This window comes from Somniosus microcephalus, chromosome 3 (genome assembly GCF_052327205.1).
Source record: "Somniosus microcephalus isolate GS21.2 chromosome 3, FLI_Smic_1.0, whole genome shotgun sequence".
Lineage (NCBI taxonomy): Eukaryota > Metazoa > Chordata > Chondrichthyes > Squaliformes > Somniosidae > Somniosus > Somniosus microcephalus.
Window position 1 is genome coordinate 24,540,378 of NC_140989.1, and position 15,524 is coordinate 24,555,901.

Genomic DNA, 15,524 nt, shown 5'->3' on the forward strand with positions numbered 1-15,524 from the left:
CTCACCAAGGCTTTTTCGGCAGCACCTCCCAAACCCACGACCTCTTCCACCTAGAAGGACAAGGGCAGCAGGTGCATGGGAACACCACCACCTCCAAGTCACACACCATCCTGACTTGGAAATATATCGCCGATCCTTCATCGTCGCCGGGTCAACATCCTGGAACTTCCCTCCCTAACAGCACATTCACCACCTGCTGCGTTTCAAGAAGGCGGCTCACCACCACTTACTCAGGGTCACTAGGGGATGGGCAATAAATGCTGGCCTTGCCAGCGACACCCACATCCCATGCATGAACTTTAAAAAACTGTGCAGAAAAGGCCTTACTGACCTTGAAAGGCTGACAGTAAAGAAGGTGGACTTCAACGTACAATGGCTGAAGGAACACTGTGAGGAGGGTCAGTTCCATGAGAGAAACACTCTTGTGAATTGTAGAATGATACAGTACAAAAGGAGGCCGTTCGGCCCTCCCACCCCCCCACACTCTGACTGACTGACTCCCCTCACGCATCGCATTCCAGCCACTGGCCTGGCAGGCAGCTGGAAAGTGAGAGACGGTCTTGGCTGGAGTTTTAAGTCTTCGGTGGCCATCTGTTCCCATTCAACTAATTTTATTCAGTCTTTTACACGTTGTGATGCAGCAGTTCAGTGCATTGGAGGAGGGGAGGGGAGGGGGTTGGGGAAGAGACAGCACTGTCCTTTTATGGACCTGTGGATGGAGGAGGCCATTAGGGAAGCAGTTCAATCCTCGAGAGTGAAACTTCATCCCCAGAGTCCCAGCAGTCTGTTAAATGTAACACACGTTTTCTCTGCTACAAGTTTTCCAATACAGTAATAGCGGGAGGAAAGCAACATTTCTAATATTTAAGCAAAATACTGCGGATGCTGAAAATCTGAAATAAAAACAGAAAATGCTGGAAACACTCAGCAGGTCGGGCAGCATCTGTGGAGAGAGAGAGAGAAACAGTTAACGTTTCAGGTCGATGACCATCAGAACTGGAAAAAGTTACAGGTTTTAAGCAACTACGGAGGCAGGGAAAGGGGGGGGGTAGGGGAGGAAAGAACAAAAGGGAAGGCCTGTGATAGGGTGGAAGGCAGGAGAGATTGAATGACAAATGCGATGATGGTGCAAGGCAAAAGTGGGTGGTAACGGGACAAGTAAAGAAACAAAAGATGGGTTTAGAAATAGCAGAATCAGCACCTGCTGTCTGAAAAAATGGGGTCAAAGGATATGATCTGAAATTGTTGAACTCAATGTTGAGTCCAGAGGGCTGTAAAGTGCCTAATCGAAAGATGAGCTGCTGTTCCTCGCGCTTACTTTGAGCTTCATTGGAACAGTGTTGGAGGCCGAGGGCGGAGTGGGAGTGGAGCAGAGAATTTAAGTGACAGGCGACCGGAAGCTCGGGGTCACGTTTGCGGACTGAACGGAGGTGTTCCGCAAAGTGGCCACCCAATCTGCGTTTGGTCTCCCCACTGTAGGGGAGACGGCATCGTGAGCAGCCAATACAGTATACTAAATTGCAAGTACAAGTAAATCGTTGTTTCGCCTGGAAGGAGTGTTTGGGGCCCTGGACAGTGGGAAGGGAGGAGGTATTTACTTCAAGCAACACAATCATATCAAGTCCAGTGAGTCTGAAAACAACCATGCAATATTGCTGATATCAATTGACTTTTTGCTGTGGTATGTACATAAGATGCACTGGAGGCCCATGCCTTCAAAAGGGAGCTGGACCGGTTCTTGACTGGGGCAGAGATCACATCATATAGAAGGTAAGTCTCTTTACAGGTAACACTTGGTCCGCCTGATCTACATAAGAACCAGGAGCAGGAGTCAGCCAATTGGCCCCTCGAGCCTGCTCCGCCATTCAATAAGATCATGGCTGATCTTCAACCTCAACACCACTTTCCTGCTCTCTCCCCTGTAGCTCAAATGTCTGTCAATCTCTGCCTTGAATATATTCAATGACTCCGCCCCCACAGCTCTCTGGGGCAGAGAGTTCCAAAGATTCACAACCCTCTGAGAGAAGAAATTCCTCCTCATCTCCGTCATAAATGGGCGACCCCTTATTCTGAAACTATACCCCTAGTTCTAGATTCCCCCACGAGGGGAAACATCCTCTCAGCATCTACCCTGTCAATCCCCCTCAGAATCTTATGTTTCAATAAGATCACCTCTCATTCTTCTAAACTCCAATGAGTGTAGGCCCAACCTGCTCAATCTTTTGTCATATGTCAACCCCTTCATCCCAGGAATCAACCTAGTGAACCTTCTCTGCACTGCCTCCAATGCAAATATATCCTTCCTTAAATATGGAGACCAAAACTGTACGCAGTACTCTGGTTTCCATCACCTGAGTGGGTCGGAGAGGAATTATCCAGAGTATTTTTTTCCCTTCTTGGCATTGAGTTTTTCTTTGCTTTTTTTTTGCCATTCCTAGGAGATTACATGGCTGTGGGGACATAGGACCTGCTTGGTCATGAAGCTCCAGCCAGCATGAGCGTGGGGCAGGCTTGTCGGACCAGCTGGTCTTTTCCTGCCTATCATTTCCATATGTAATCAGCAAGGAATAGGCTGAATTCTGCTCTTGTGAGGAATCAGCAGAAGGGGTTGTGGCTTTATTCAAGATTGCAGAACCTCGTGAGGTTCAGAGGAAACCGGCTTATGTTGCTTTGATTGATTTTCATAAGGCTTGCACCCTAGTACCTCATGCAGATACTGGAGGCTATGGGATTATGTGACCAAATCATAGAATCATACAATGCAGGAGGCCATTCAGCCCATTGTACCTGTTCCTTTGAAAGAGCTATCCAACTAGTCCCACTCTCCCTGCTCTTTCCCCATAGCCCTGCAAATATTGAAGTATTTATCCAATTCCATTTTGAAGGTTATTACTGAATCTGCTTCCACCACCCTTTCAAGCAGCGCATTCCAGATCACAACTCGCTGTGAGAAAAATGTTTCCGCATCTCGCCCCTGGTTCTTTCGCCAATCACCTTGAATCTGTGTCCTCTGGTTACCGACCCTTCTGCCACTGGAAACAGTTTCTCCTTATTTATGCCATCAAAACCCTTCATGAATTTGAACATCTCTATCAGATCTGCTCTTAGCCTTCTCTGCTCTAAGGAGAACAACCCCAGCTTCTCCAGTCTCTGGCCCCGATTTCCCCCCAGCCGTCAGGCGGGGTTTCAGGTGGGCGGTGGCTGAAAATCCCGAATTTGGGGGTCCCAACACCATCCCGCCCAAAACCCCGCCCCACGTAAGTTTCAGGGGCGGCGGGTACCCGCCCCACACTGGGACCCGCCGAAACCAGGCGGGAAGGGATTAGTGCCAATTAACTGTCTGTTAACAGGCAGTTTTTAGCCTAATCCCTATTTTGAGGGGTGTCGTGTGGGTTTCCCGACGGCTCCAAACCACGCCAGGTTAGAGCAGGCGGGCCGTTGGGTTGGAGGGGTCGCGATGTCGGTGTTCAGGTGAGTGATGGGTGCATGAGTATAAAGGTAAGTGTGTTTGGTGTATCTAAAGTGTGTAAAGAACCTTTACTTACCTGTACTTACCTTCACAGCCTTTCTTCCTGTAGCCCTCGGGAGCACATCACTCAGCCGGACCTGAAAGCTGAACGGCTGTGATCTGTCAAAAGTGACAGCCTTCAGCTTTGAGTGCCGGTAAGAGTTCTAACTGAGTCTGTGCAGAATGACTCATGTCAGAACTCAGACTGTCAGTGTTTGACAGCTTCAAACAGCTGTGAAACACTGATATTTCATCTGTCAAAAACTCTTGACAGATGAAATTGCAGTCTGTGACATCACCTGTTGCCGGGTGGCCCTTAATTGGCCTGCTGAGCCCACTGGGCGGGCTCAACAAGGTCAATCAAGGGAAAATCACGCAGATTGGCCGGATGTCGAAGTAGGCGGGTCAAAAGCCCGAAAGGAGAAGTCCCGCCTTCTTCCCGACAGGTTCGGGAAAATCTACCCCTCTGCCTTTGATCTTGGATTTTATCTGGGATGTGTCCTCTATCTCCAAGATCAGGGTGAGTTAAGAGACTCACTGAAAACCATCTTTGTACAAAAAACCAGAGAGGCAAGGTTGTCCACAGTCACCCATCCTATTTCATGTCCTCATCAATGAAGTGTTGGCTGGCATCGTAAAGGATGAACATGTTCCACTCATTTCTGAAAGTATTGTGACGCTCTTTTTAACGGACGATACTGTGTTGGCGGACTCACCTGGGGATCTAGTACACTCAATCTAACAACTTGAATAATAGGCTAACCAGTGGGAGATGCTTTTGGTACCCCCAAATGCAATGTTATGTCTGCCCATGGCTCAAGATCTCAAAGTTATCGGTTCCAATTGTTGAACATAAGAAATAGGAGCAGGAGTAGGCCATACGGCCCCTTGAGCCTGCTCCGCCATTCATTAAGATCATGGCTGATCTTCGACCTCAACTCTACTTTCCCGCCCGATCCCCATATCCCTTGATTCCCCTCGAGTCCAAAAATCTATTTCAGCCTTGAATATATTCAACGGCTCAGCATCCACAGCCCTTTGGTGTAGAGAATTCCAAAGATTCACAACCCTCTGAGTGAAGAAATTGCTCCTCATTTCAGTCTTAAATGACCGACCCCTTATCCTGAGTCTAAGCCCCCTCGTTCGAGACACTTGATCCAGGGGAAATAACCTCTCGGCATCTACCCTGTCAATCCCCTTCAGAATCTTATATGTTTCAATGAGATCACCTCTCATTCTTCTAAACTCCAGAGAGTATAGGCCCAATCTACTCAATCTCTCCTCACAGGACAACCCTCTCATCCCAAGGATTAATCTAGTGAACCTTCGTTGCAGCGCTTCTAAGGCATGTATGTCCTTTCTTAATAAGGAGACCAAAACTGTGCACAGTACTCCAGGTGTGGTCTCACCAAAGCCCTGTACAATTGTAGTCAGACTCATATCAGTACCTGGGAGTCCTGGTGAATGCACTAAGAAGGGGTGAAGGGAACCCTGTGTCTTCATTAAAAATAAAATCCCAAACTTGGGCATATAAAACTGTTACGTCCGTGTAATAATAAGAAAAGGACTGCAGAGAACGGTACAACAGGTGTTTACTCAACGTGGTTCAAACTGCAACTGAAACAACAGATTACTACTCAGCTTTATATACAGGTGTGGTCACTGCCGGTACTACAGTATACATGAGCTGTAGAAAGTAGTTCCCCCCTTAAAGCTACATACATTACAATTCCTCCCCTTTTAGATTAACAGTACCATAACACTCATTTAACAATTAAATATCAAACTAATTACAATTAACACTTTTAACATGCAACATTAGCTGAAAATAGTCTATTTATAAATTCAGTCTTTGGGGAGGCTTCCTGGTCCTTTCTGGATAGCGCCTTTCCCGAGTGTCTTGCTCTTGGTGCGGAGGCGATTCTGGCCCCCTGTCGTCGGTTGGTTCATCAGCTTCCGATGCTACTGTTTCTGGGGTAGATGCTACCTGTACGTCGGGTTCATCACCAGGTACGTATGGGCAAGGCATGGGGTTGACTCGTTCCTGTGACTCTAGGATCTGGTCAGCATGGCGTCTCACGATGCTCTCCCCAATGTCCACTGTGTACATTAGTGGCCCCTGCCGTGTGCATATCGTTCCTGGTTGCCATTTCTCTGTTCGGTAGTCGCGGGCCAAGACTGGTTGCCCTACATTGAAGCTCCTTGTCGACTTCTCATTGATGTGCTGGAATTGTTTACTCTCAACATCTCTTCGTACATTTGGTCTGAGCAAATCCAGACGAGATCTCAACCTTCGGTTAAAGAACATCATGGCCGGGGCCTGGTTGGTGACTGCATGTGTCGCATTTCTGTAGGCTAACAGGAAATTGTCCACCTTATGCTGCAGTGGGATGTCGTCATCGCACATGGCCTTTACTGCTTTTTTAAAGGTTTGTACGAACCTCTCAGCCAATCCATTTGTGGCTGGATGATACGGGGCGGATGTGTAATGCCTTACCCCATTCCTTTTCATAAATCTTCAAAACTCTTCGGACACAAACTGTGGTCCGTTATCAGAGCAAATCTGCTCTGGCAAGCCGTTCCTGGCAAAAATGGTCCATAGGACTGCAATAGTTTTCTCCATGGTGGTGGAGGACATTTTGATCACCTCAGGCCATTTCGAGTGCGCATCCACGGCTATTAAAAACATTGAGTCCATGAATGGACTAGCAAAATCAATATGCACCCGTTGCCATGGAGATGAGGGCCACTCCCATGGGTGTAGAGGGGCATGTGGTGGTGCATTTTGGACCTTCTGGCATCCTGAGCAGCTCTTTGTCAGGTCCTCGATTTGCTGATCGATCCCCGGCCACCACACATAAGCCCTAGCAAGGCTTTTCATTTTCACCCCTCCCAGATGACCTTCGTGAAGCTCATTGAGCACTCTCTCCCTTAACTTGGGTGGAATTACCACTCGGGATCCACACATCAAGGTCCCCTGGCATACTGACAGCTGTTCTCTTCTGGATGAGAATGCTGGCAACAGTGAGTCGCCATGTGCTGGCCAGCCCTTCACTGTCAAATCATATACCCGAGACAGTGTCGGGTCATTTCGGGTCTCCTTCTCTATACCAGCGTTAGTTACTGGCAAGCATTCAATTATAGTCGAATGAAATATTTCGACAGGATCCACTGCTGGTGCTTCCTCCGCAGTAGGCAGTGGCAGGCGTGATAGCCCATCAGCGTTTCCATGCTGTTTCGTGCCCTTATACTCGATTTCATATTGGTGCACCCCTAGAAAAAAGGACCATCTTTGTAGCCGTTGCGCAGTCATCACCGGAACGCCCTTCTTTGGATTAAAGATGGAGACAAGTGGTTGGTGGTCAGTCAGCAAGGTGAACTTCTGCCCGTGCAGATAGTGATTGAACTTTTTCACTCCCCACACTAGACTGAGCGCCTCCCTGTCAATCTGGTCGTAGTTACACTCGGCTGTGGTTAGTGACCGAGGCGCAAAGGCTACTGGCCTCTCCGAGCCGTCCGGGAATTTGTGCGACAGCACCGCTCCAATGCCATAGGGTGATGCGTCACACGCCAACCGAATTGGTAGTGCTGGGTTGAAATGAGCCAACACCTCTTTTGATGTGATCAATGCTTTGCTCTTCTGGAAAGCTCGTTTACATTTGTCACTCCACTTCCATGGTACCCCCGTTTGCAGTAGGGCGTTCAGTGGATGTAGTACGGTAGACAAATTCGGCAAGAACTTATGGTAGTAGTTCACCAGCCTGAGGAACGACCTCAGTTGTGACACATTTTCCAGTGCTGGAGCCTTGACTACTGCCTCAATCTTTTCAGGGGACTTATGTAACCCCTCTTTATCAATAACGTGGCCACAATACGAGATCTGCTTCTGGAAAAACTCGCAATTGTGGCGATTAGCTCGGAGCCCATATTCCTTCAATCTAGTGAGCACCTGCTCCAGATTGGCGAGGTGATCACTGTCATTTTCGCCCGTGACCAGGATGTCGTCCAAATAACACTGGGTCCCTGGAATCCCTTGCAGGACTTGTTCCATTGCCCTTTGCCAAATAGCCGGAGCTGATGCTACCCCGAACACCAGCCGGTTGTATTGGTAGAGACCTTTATGAGTGTTGATCATGAGGTACTGTTTCGAGGCTTCTTCTACCTCCATTTGCAGGTACGCCTGGACCAGATCAATCTTAGTGAAGCGTTTCCCTCCAGATAGCGAGGCGAAAATATCTTCAATCCGCAGAAGCGGATATTGTACAGTGTGAAGGACTGGGTTCACTGTCACCTTAAAGTCCCCACAGATGCGAACCTTCTTTGGTTCCCCAGGCGTATTACTCAACGACCTCTTCATTACAGGAACGATGGGTGTAGCCTACTCGCTCCAGTCCACTTTGGACAGTACTCCTGAACGTTACAAACCTTCCAGCTCTGCTTCGACGGCTGGCGGATCGCATAAGGTACCAGTCTGGCCTTAAAAAACTTTGGCCTTGCATTTTCCTCTATTTTGATCGTCGCTGTTATGCCTTTTAGTGTTCCGAGTCCCTGCTGGAACACTTCTTGTGCATCAGTTAGCATTTTTGACAGTCGTCCAGGTGTGACATCGTCATCCTTTTTGGCATCTACAGTCAGTGCTTGTATGGAATGCCAATCTAGCTGTATCTTCCGGATCCATTCACATCCTAGTAGTGGTGGTCCCCCATCTGGCAATACATATAGGTCCATTTTTGGTGTTTCCTTGCCGTTATATATAATGTTCACCCTTATTTTTCCTTTGGGGTAGACTTTTTGCCCCGTGTACGTCTTCAAGACAATCTTTGTATCTCTCAAGGGTATATGTGAGAATAGCCGCTTGTAGTCCCTTCGGTTTATGACTGTTAGGGCTGATCCTGTGTCCAATTCCATTTTCACTTGGACTCCTGCTATCTTGAGCGTGACCCAGATAGTTTGGTGATCCTCCATTTTGATCACATTATGTAGTTTCAGACAACCCAGCTCCTTGCTTCCGGAGTCTGTATCACTCTTCTGTTCGTCTGAACGACTCTCCGTCACCTTATGTACCTTCTTGTACTTCTCCTGTGGAGATTTCTTGCTGCTGGTTTTCTTTCCCGACCTGCAGACTCTTGCTGCGTGTCCTACTTTTCCACACTGTCTGCACACTTTGTCCTTGAACCAGCAATCATTATGGTCGTGTGTTGTTCTGCCGCAGCGATAGCACTTCACTGTTCCGTATGACATTTCATTTGTGCCATATTCTTGCGGTCTCCGTTGTATCTCTGCAGTGCCCCATGCTGCTGCTTCGTGTGATGCTGCAATGCTGAAAGCCTTGTCCAGCGTAAGATCCTTTTCTGATAGAAGCCGTTTCTGGGTTCCTTCACTTTGAAGCCCACACACAAACTTGTCCCTTAAAGTATCTGCTAGTCCCGTTCCAAACTGGCAGTGTTTCGATAGCTTGCGCAGTTCCGTTAAATACTCAGCATTACTTTCATCTTTATGCTGGTTCCTTTTGTGAAACTTAAATCTTTCTGCTCTCAGCAGCGGTGTGGGGTTTAAGTGGTCCTGTAGGATTGACACTATGTTTTCAAAATCCTTTTCTACTGGCTTCTCTGGGGTTACTAGGTTTCATAGTAAGCCATATGTTTTTGCACCCATTGAATTCAACAATACCAGCGCTTTCTTGTCATCTGGCACTTCATTCGCCTTGCAGTATACTTCTATGCGTTCGACATATGTCGTCCAATCTTCGATTTCATTGTCGAACGCTGTGATACTGCCACTCTTCGGCATTTTTGGGTGTGGTTAGACTGGCTTAAAATGGCGTCTCCTGCGCTTTCCTTTCTTCCCCGCTGCGGCTTAAAATGGTGTCTCCCGCGCTGCTGCCAACGCCGCTCTCGGCGGTCCTCGTGGCAAATGGCGACGCCCTGTTGGTTTCGCGCGCTGCTCCTGCACTGCTGCCAACATCGCTCTCTGCGGTCCTCGTGGCAATGGCAGCGCCTCGCGTTTTCTTGCGTGCCTCTCTCCCCCATTGACGCTGCTCGGCCCTTGAATACCGGCTGCGCTCTGCTCTCTCTCGTCTCTCTCCCCCGTTGACGCCGCTCGGTCCTGAACACTGGCTGTTCCCTGTGCGCTCTGCCCTCTCTCCCCCGTCAATGCTGCTCGGCCTTTTTCTGTGCCGCTCGGTCGGGCTCTAGCCCACCGCTGTCCGGGAAGGGTCTGCGCAGTACCTGTTGCCAGCCCGTTTCGCTGGACCACCGTGACTGGAAAGCCAAGCCTGGCTCTCGACAGCCTCCCCTGCGATGCTCAAATCTCCGCTGGATGACTAGGCGGTTGCCCGTGGTCGACGCCCGTGCTTCTGGACTCGACCTTCTTCCACTGTTCTCCAGGAGCGAATCCCTGGGAGGTGATGCAGAGTTGCAGGGAGGTTCGAACTTGCTCGTCGCCACTGTTATGTCCGTGTAATAATAAGAAAAGGACTGCAGAGAACGGTACAACAGGTGTTTACTCAACGTAGTTCAAACTGCAACTGAAACAACAGATTACTACTCAGCGTTATATACAGGTGTGGTCACTGCCGGTACTACAGTATACATGAGCTGTAGAAAGTAGTTCCCCCCTTAAAGGTACATACATTACAAAAACGTGTCCAAACAATAACCTTTTGTGGTTCAAAACTCCTAGGCATGCAAGAGAAAGGCTTCCTCCAGCTTATCGATCCAGGACTAAGCTGTGAGGCGGTAATGTGGCAAAAAGGGGAATCAGCCTCTCTGTTTTTTCTACAGAGACGGGTTCAGTGAGTCTCTTACTCCCCCCAACAACTGTATGGAGAAAGAGAGAGATCCGACCTGCAGTGATCTGTCAATGATTACATTGGAGGGGGAGGGGGAGGGAGGGTGGTCAGCCTCTTTGCCAAGCTTCTCGTGTGAGGACATGGATTAAGCAGTTGGTGAAAAGTAAGTTTGATTTGCAGTAGTGGACTTGGGCATCTGGAACGCCAAAGTGATTGACACGATGCGCGCAGCCCTGTGCAGGCGCTTTCTGCTGCCTGTCTCTCTCTCACTATCTGTTGAGTCTGTAAGTCCCAGTTAGGTTTAGGATCAATCACTGGACACAGACAACAAGAATAACTTTTAACAGGTCTTTACTATTCGAAGGTCAGGGCTGAACTGCCCAGCAAATCCTTGCACAACACTTATATACCGGTGTGGTCACCACCGGTATTACAGTATTACAGTATACAGCAGCCAAGAGAAAGTAGTACATCTCTTAAGGTAGTTCTCTTAAGGTGGAACAGGTTACATACACCACAATCCTCCCTTTTTAGCTTAACAGTTATATCCCCATTTAACATAACATAATAACATATATATATACAACTTCATGCAAAACAGTTCAAAGATTCAGTCTCTGAGGAGGCCTCCTGATTCGAGTTGGATAACGCCTTTCAGGGGTCTCTGATTCTCGTTGCTGGGGTGACTCATCTAGTTGGTCTCTTATGGATTGGACATCATCATCAGGTACATTCACTTCTGAGGTAGATGCTTCAGGTTCACTAACTTCTTTCACGGTTGTCTCTGCCGTAACCATGGGTTCGACCCTTGTTCTCGATTCTACCAGTTGGTCAGCATGACGCCGTATTACATTTTCACCAATATCTACCGTGTACATCAGGGGTCCTTGTCTGGCCCGAATTGTTCCAGATTGCCATTTCTCATTTTTATAGTCCCGGGCTAACACTGGTTGTCCTATTTCGAAACTCCGAGTGGTCTTGTTATTCATATGCTGGAACTGTTTGTTTTCAACTTCCCTCCGCACATTTGGTTTTAACAAGTCCAACCTGGACCGCAACCTCCTGTTGTAGAACATCATGGCAGGACTTTGGTTTGTCACTGCATGAGTGGCGTTTCGATATGCCAGTAGGAATTTGTCCACCTTGTGTTGTAGTGGAATCTGATCTTCGCTCATGGCCTTTATTGCTTTTTTAAACGTTTGTACAAATCTCTCGGCCAACCCGTTTGTAGCCGGATGATATGGGGCAGAGGTATAATGTTCCACCCCATTCTTCTTCATGAATCCCTGGAATTCTTCTGACACGAACTGCGGTCCGTTGTCTGAACATATTTGTTCTGGCAATCCATTTCTCGCAAATATCGTTCTTAACACCACGATCGTCTTTTCCGAGGTAGTGGTAGTCATCTTAATCACTTCTGGCCATTTAGAATGTGCGTCCACCGCAATTAAAAACATGGAGTCCATGAAAGGACCAGCAAAGTCAATATGTACACGTTGCCATGGGGTTGAAGGCCATTCCCATGGATGCAGCGGTGCAATCGGAGGTGCATTTTGCACTTTTTGGCACCCTGAGCAGCTTTTCGTCAGCTCCTCTATCTGTTGGTCGATACCCGGCCACCACACATAAGCCCTAGCAAGGCTTTTCATCTTGACTCCCCCCAGATGACCTTCATGCAGTTCCTTTAGAACTCTCTCTCTTAACTTAGGAGGAATAATCACCCTTGTTCCATACATCAATGTTCCTTGACAGACGGACAGCTGTTCTCGTCTTGCTGAGAATGCCGGTAACAGTGGATCACCATGTGCTGGCCATCCCTTCACTGTCACTTCGTAGACCCTGGACAGTGTCGGGTCGTTCCTGGTTTCTCTTTCAATACTTGCATTGGTGACTGGTAAACATTCGATGATGGTCGAGTGAAATAACTCAACAGGGTCAACCGTCGGTGCCTCCTCCTCTGTAGGTAGTGGCAGGCGCGACAGCCCATCAGCATTACCATGCTGCTTTGTACCTTTGATATTGATGTGCCCCTAGGAAAAGGGACCATCTCTGGAGTCTCTGTGCTGTCATCACCGAAACACCCTTCTTAGGGTTAAAAATGGATACCAACGGCTGGTGGCCTGTCAGAAGCGTAAACTTTTGGCCCTGCAGGTAATGATTAAACTTCTTTACTCCCCACACAAGGCTGAGAGCCTCCCTATCTATCTGAGCATAATTGCGCTCAGCGGAGGTCAATGATCTGGATGCGAACGCAACTGGCCTCTCCTGGCCATTTGGCAACTTGTGTGAGAGTACTGCCCCAATACCATATGGAGAAGCATCACAAGCCAAACGAATAGGCAGCGTTGGGTTGAAGTGAGCCAACACTTCCTCTGAGGTGATCAATGCCTTGCTTTCGCGAAAGGCCCTCTTACAGTCCTCGCTCCACTTCCATGGTACTCCCTTCTGCAAAAGAGCGTTCAGCGGGTGCAGCACCGTGGATAAATTTGGCAGAAACTTATGGTAATAGTTAATCAACCCTAGAAACGACCTCAATTGGGATACATTATCCGGAGCGGGAGCCTTCACAACAGCTTCGATCTTGTCAGGAGACTTATGAAGCCCCTCCTGGTCAATGACATGACCACAGTACGAGATCCGCTTCTGAAAGAATTCACATTTCTGGCGATTAACTCGAAGACCATATTCTTTCAATCTGGTGAGCACCAGTTCCAAGTTTGCAAGGTGTTCCTCGTCATCATCTCCTGTAATCAGAATATCGTCCAGGTAACATTGTGTACCTGGAATTCCCTGTAGTACCTGCTCCATGGCCCTCTGCCAAATTGCTGGAGCCGATGCCACTCTAAAAACCAGTCTATTATGTTCTATGCATGTTGATCGTGAGATACTGGCGTGACTCTTCCTCAACTTCCATCTGTAAGTACGCCTGCGCCAGGTCTATCTTGGTGAAGTGTTTCCCGCCAGACAATGAAGCGAAGATATCCTCAATCCGTGGAAGCGGATACTGCACCGTGTGAAGCACCGGATTAACAGTGATCTTGAAATCACCACAGATGTGAACCTTCCCCGGTTCCCCCGGCTTGTTGCTCGATGAACGCTTCATGACTGGGACAATGGGCGTGGCCCACTCACTCCAGTCTACCTTAGACAGTACTCCTGAACGTTCTAGCCCTTCCAGCTCAGCTTCCACAGCAGGTCGTATTGCATAAGGTACCGGTCTGGCTTTGAAAAACTTCGGGTTTGCATGTTTTTCAATCTTGATGTTTGCCGTAATTCCTCTCAGTGTTCCCAGTCCTTGTTGGAACACCTCTTTAGCATCGTCCAATATTCTGGACAATCGTTTAAGTTTGACATCTTTTGTACCGGAATCTACCGTTAGTGCTTTTAAGGAATGCCAGTCCATATTTATTTTCCTAATCCACTCCCGTCCCAGTAGTGGTGGACCTCCCTCAGGTAGCACATATAAGTCCATTCCTCGGCTTTCTTTGCCCTTGTGGACCACCTTTACCTCTATCTTCCTGATGGGGTATACTCTTTGCCCCGTGTATGTTTTCAATACAATCTCCGTATCCCGTAGGGGAATATGTGGGAATAACCTTTTGTAATCTTTCTTATTCATGACCGTCAATGCCGATCCAGTGTCCAATTCCATCTTCGCTTGGACTCCTGCTATCTGAAGTGTGACCCAAATTGTTTGGAGGTCTGCTTCCTTACCAACATTGTGTACTCTTAGACTACCCAGTTCATTACTGCTGGCGTCTGAATCTGACTTCTGTTCATTCAAACTGTTCTCTGTCACCTTGTGTACCTTTTTGTACTTTTCCTGCGGTGACTTTTTGTTGCTGGTCTTCTTTCCTGACCGGCATACTTTAGCTATGTGACCAAGCCTGCCACATTTTCTGCATTCCTGATTTTTGAACCAGCACTGGTTCTGATCGTGTGTTGTCTTTCCACAACGATAACATTTTACTGTACTCAAGACCATTTGATTGGTACAGAGTTCCGGTGACCGTAGCTGTATTTCCGCAGTGCCTCTTGCTGCGGCTTCTTGCGATGCTGCAATAGTGACAGCTTTATCAAGCGTAAGATCATTCTCTTCAAGCAGTCGCTTTTGTGTTCCTTCTTTTAACAATCCACACACAAATTTATCTCTCAGCGCATCTGCTAGCCCTGTTCCAAACTGACAGTACTTCGATAGCTTACGTAGTTCAATTAAAAATTCAACGTTGCTTTCGTCTTTCAACTGCGTTCTTCTGTAAAATTTAAATCGTTCCGCTATCATCAGCGGCGTGGGGTTTAAATGATTTTTCAGGACAGTAACAATATTCGCGAAGGTCTGATCCGCCGGTTTAATTGGTGATAGAAGGTGCTTCAATAGCCCGTATGTCTTCGCCCCCATTGAGCTTAATAAGGTTAATGCTTTCTCATCATCTGGTACCTTATTTGCTTTACAACAAACTTCCATGCGTTCTACATACGTGGTCCAATCTTCGACATCACTATCAAAGGTATTAATGCTCCCATGTTTAGGCATCCTTGCAAGTTTAAAAATTTTTTTTTTTTTTTTAAATGGCGGCTTCCCGCGCTTGTCTTCTTCCCCCGCCTACTAAAATGGCGGCTTCCCGCGCTTGGCGGTCTTTCCCGCGCCCGTCTTCTTCCCCCGCCGACTACAATGGTGGATTCCCGCGTTTGCCTTCTTCCCCCGCTGGCTGCAATGGCGATTGCCTTGCTGCTGCCGTTCTCGCCTCCCCAGCGGTTCTCACTCCCCGACGCTGCTTTGCCTTGCAGCCCCGCTTGCAGCCCGGTCCTTTACACCGGCTGCGTTTGAATTCTCCACGGCTCTCGTGCCTTAAGCTTCTCAACTCCCCGACGCTGTTTTGCCTCGCAGCCCCGCTCGCAGCCCGGTCCTGTACACCGGCTGCGTTTGAATTCTCCGCGGCTCTCGTGCCTTAAGCTTCTCAACTCCCTGACGCTGTTTTGCCTCGCAGCCCCGCTTGCAGCCCAGTCCTGTACACCGGCTGCGTTTGAGTTCTCCGCGGCTCTCGAGCCTTAAGCTGCCCCAGTCGCTGCGCCTCTCGGCCTCGATTGCAGCCCGGCCCTTTCTACCGGCCGTGGTCGAGCTCTCCGCCCTTATTCCTCCGTTTTCCCTCCCCTACTCCACAGTCAATGCAGCCGACTTTCTGCTCGTGTCACTGATCGGCTTACCCACCACCATGGTAGAAGGGA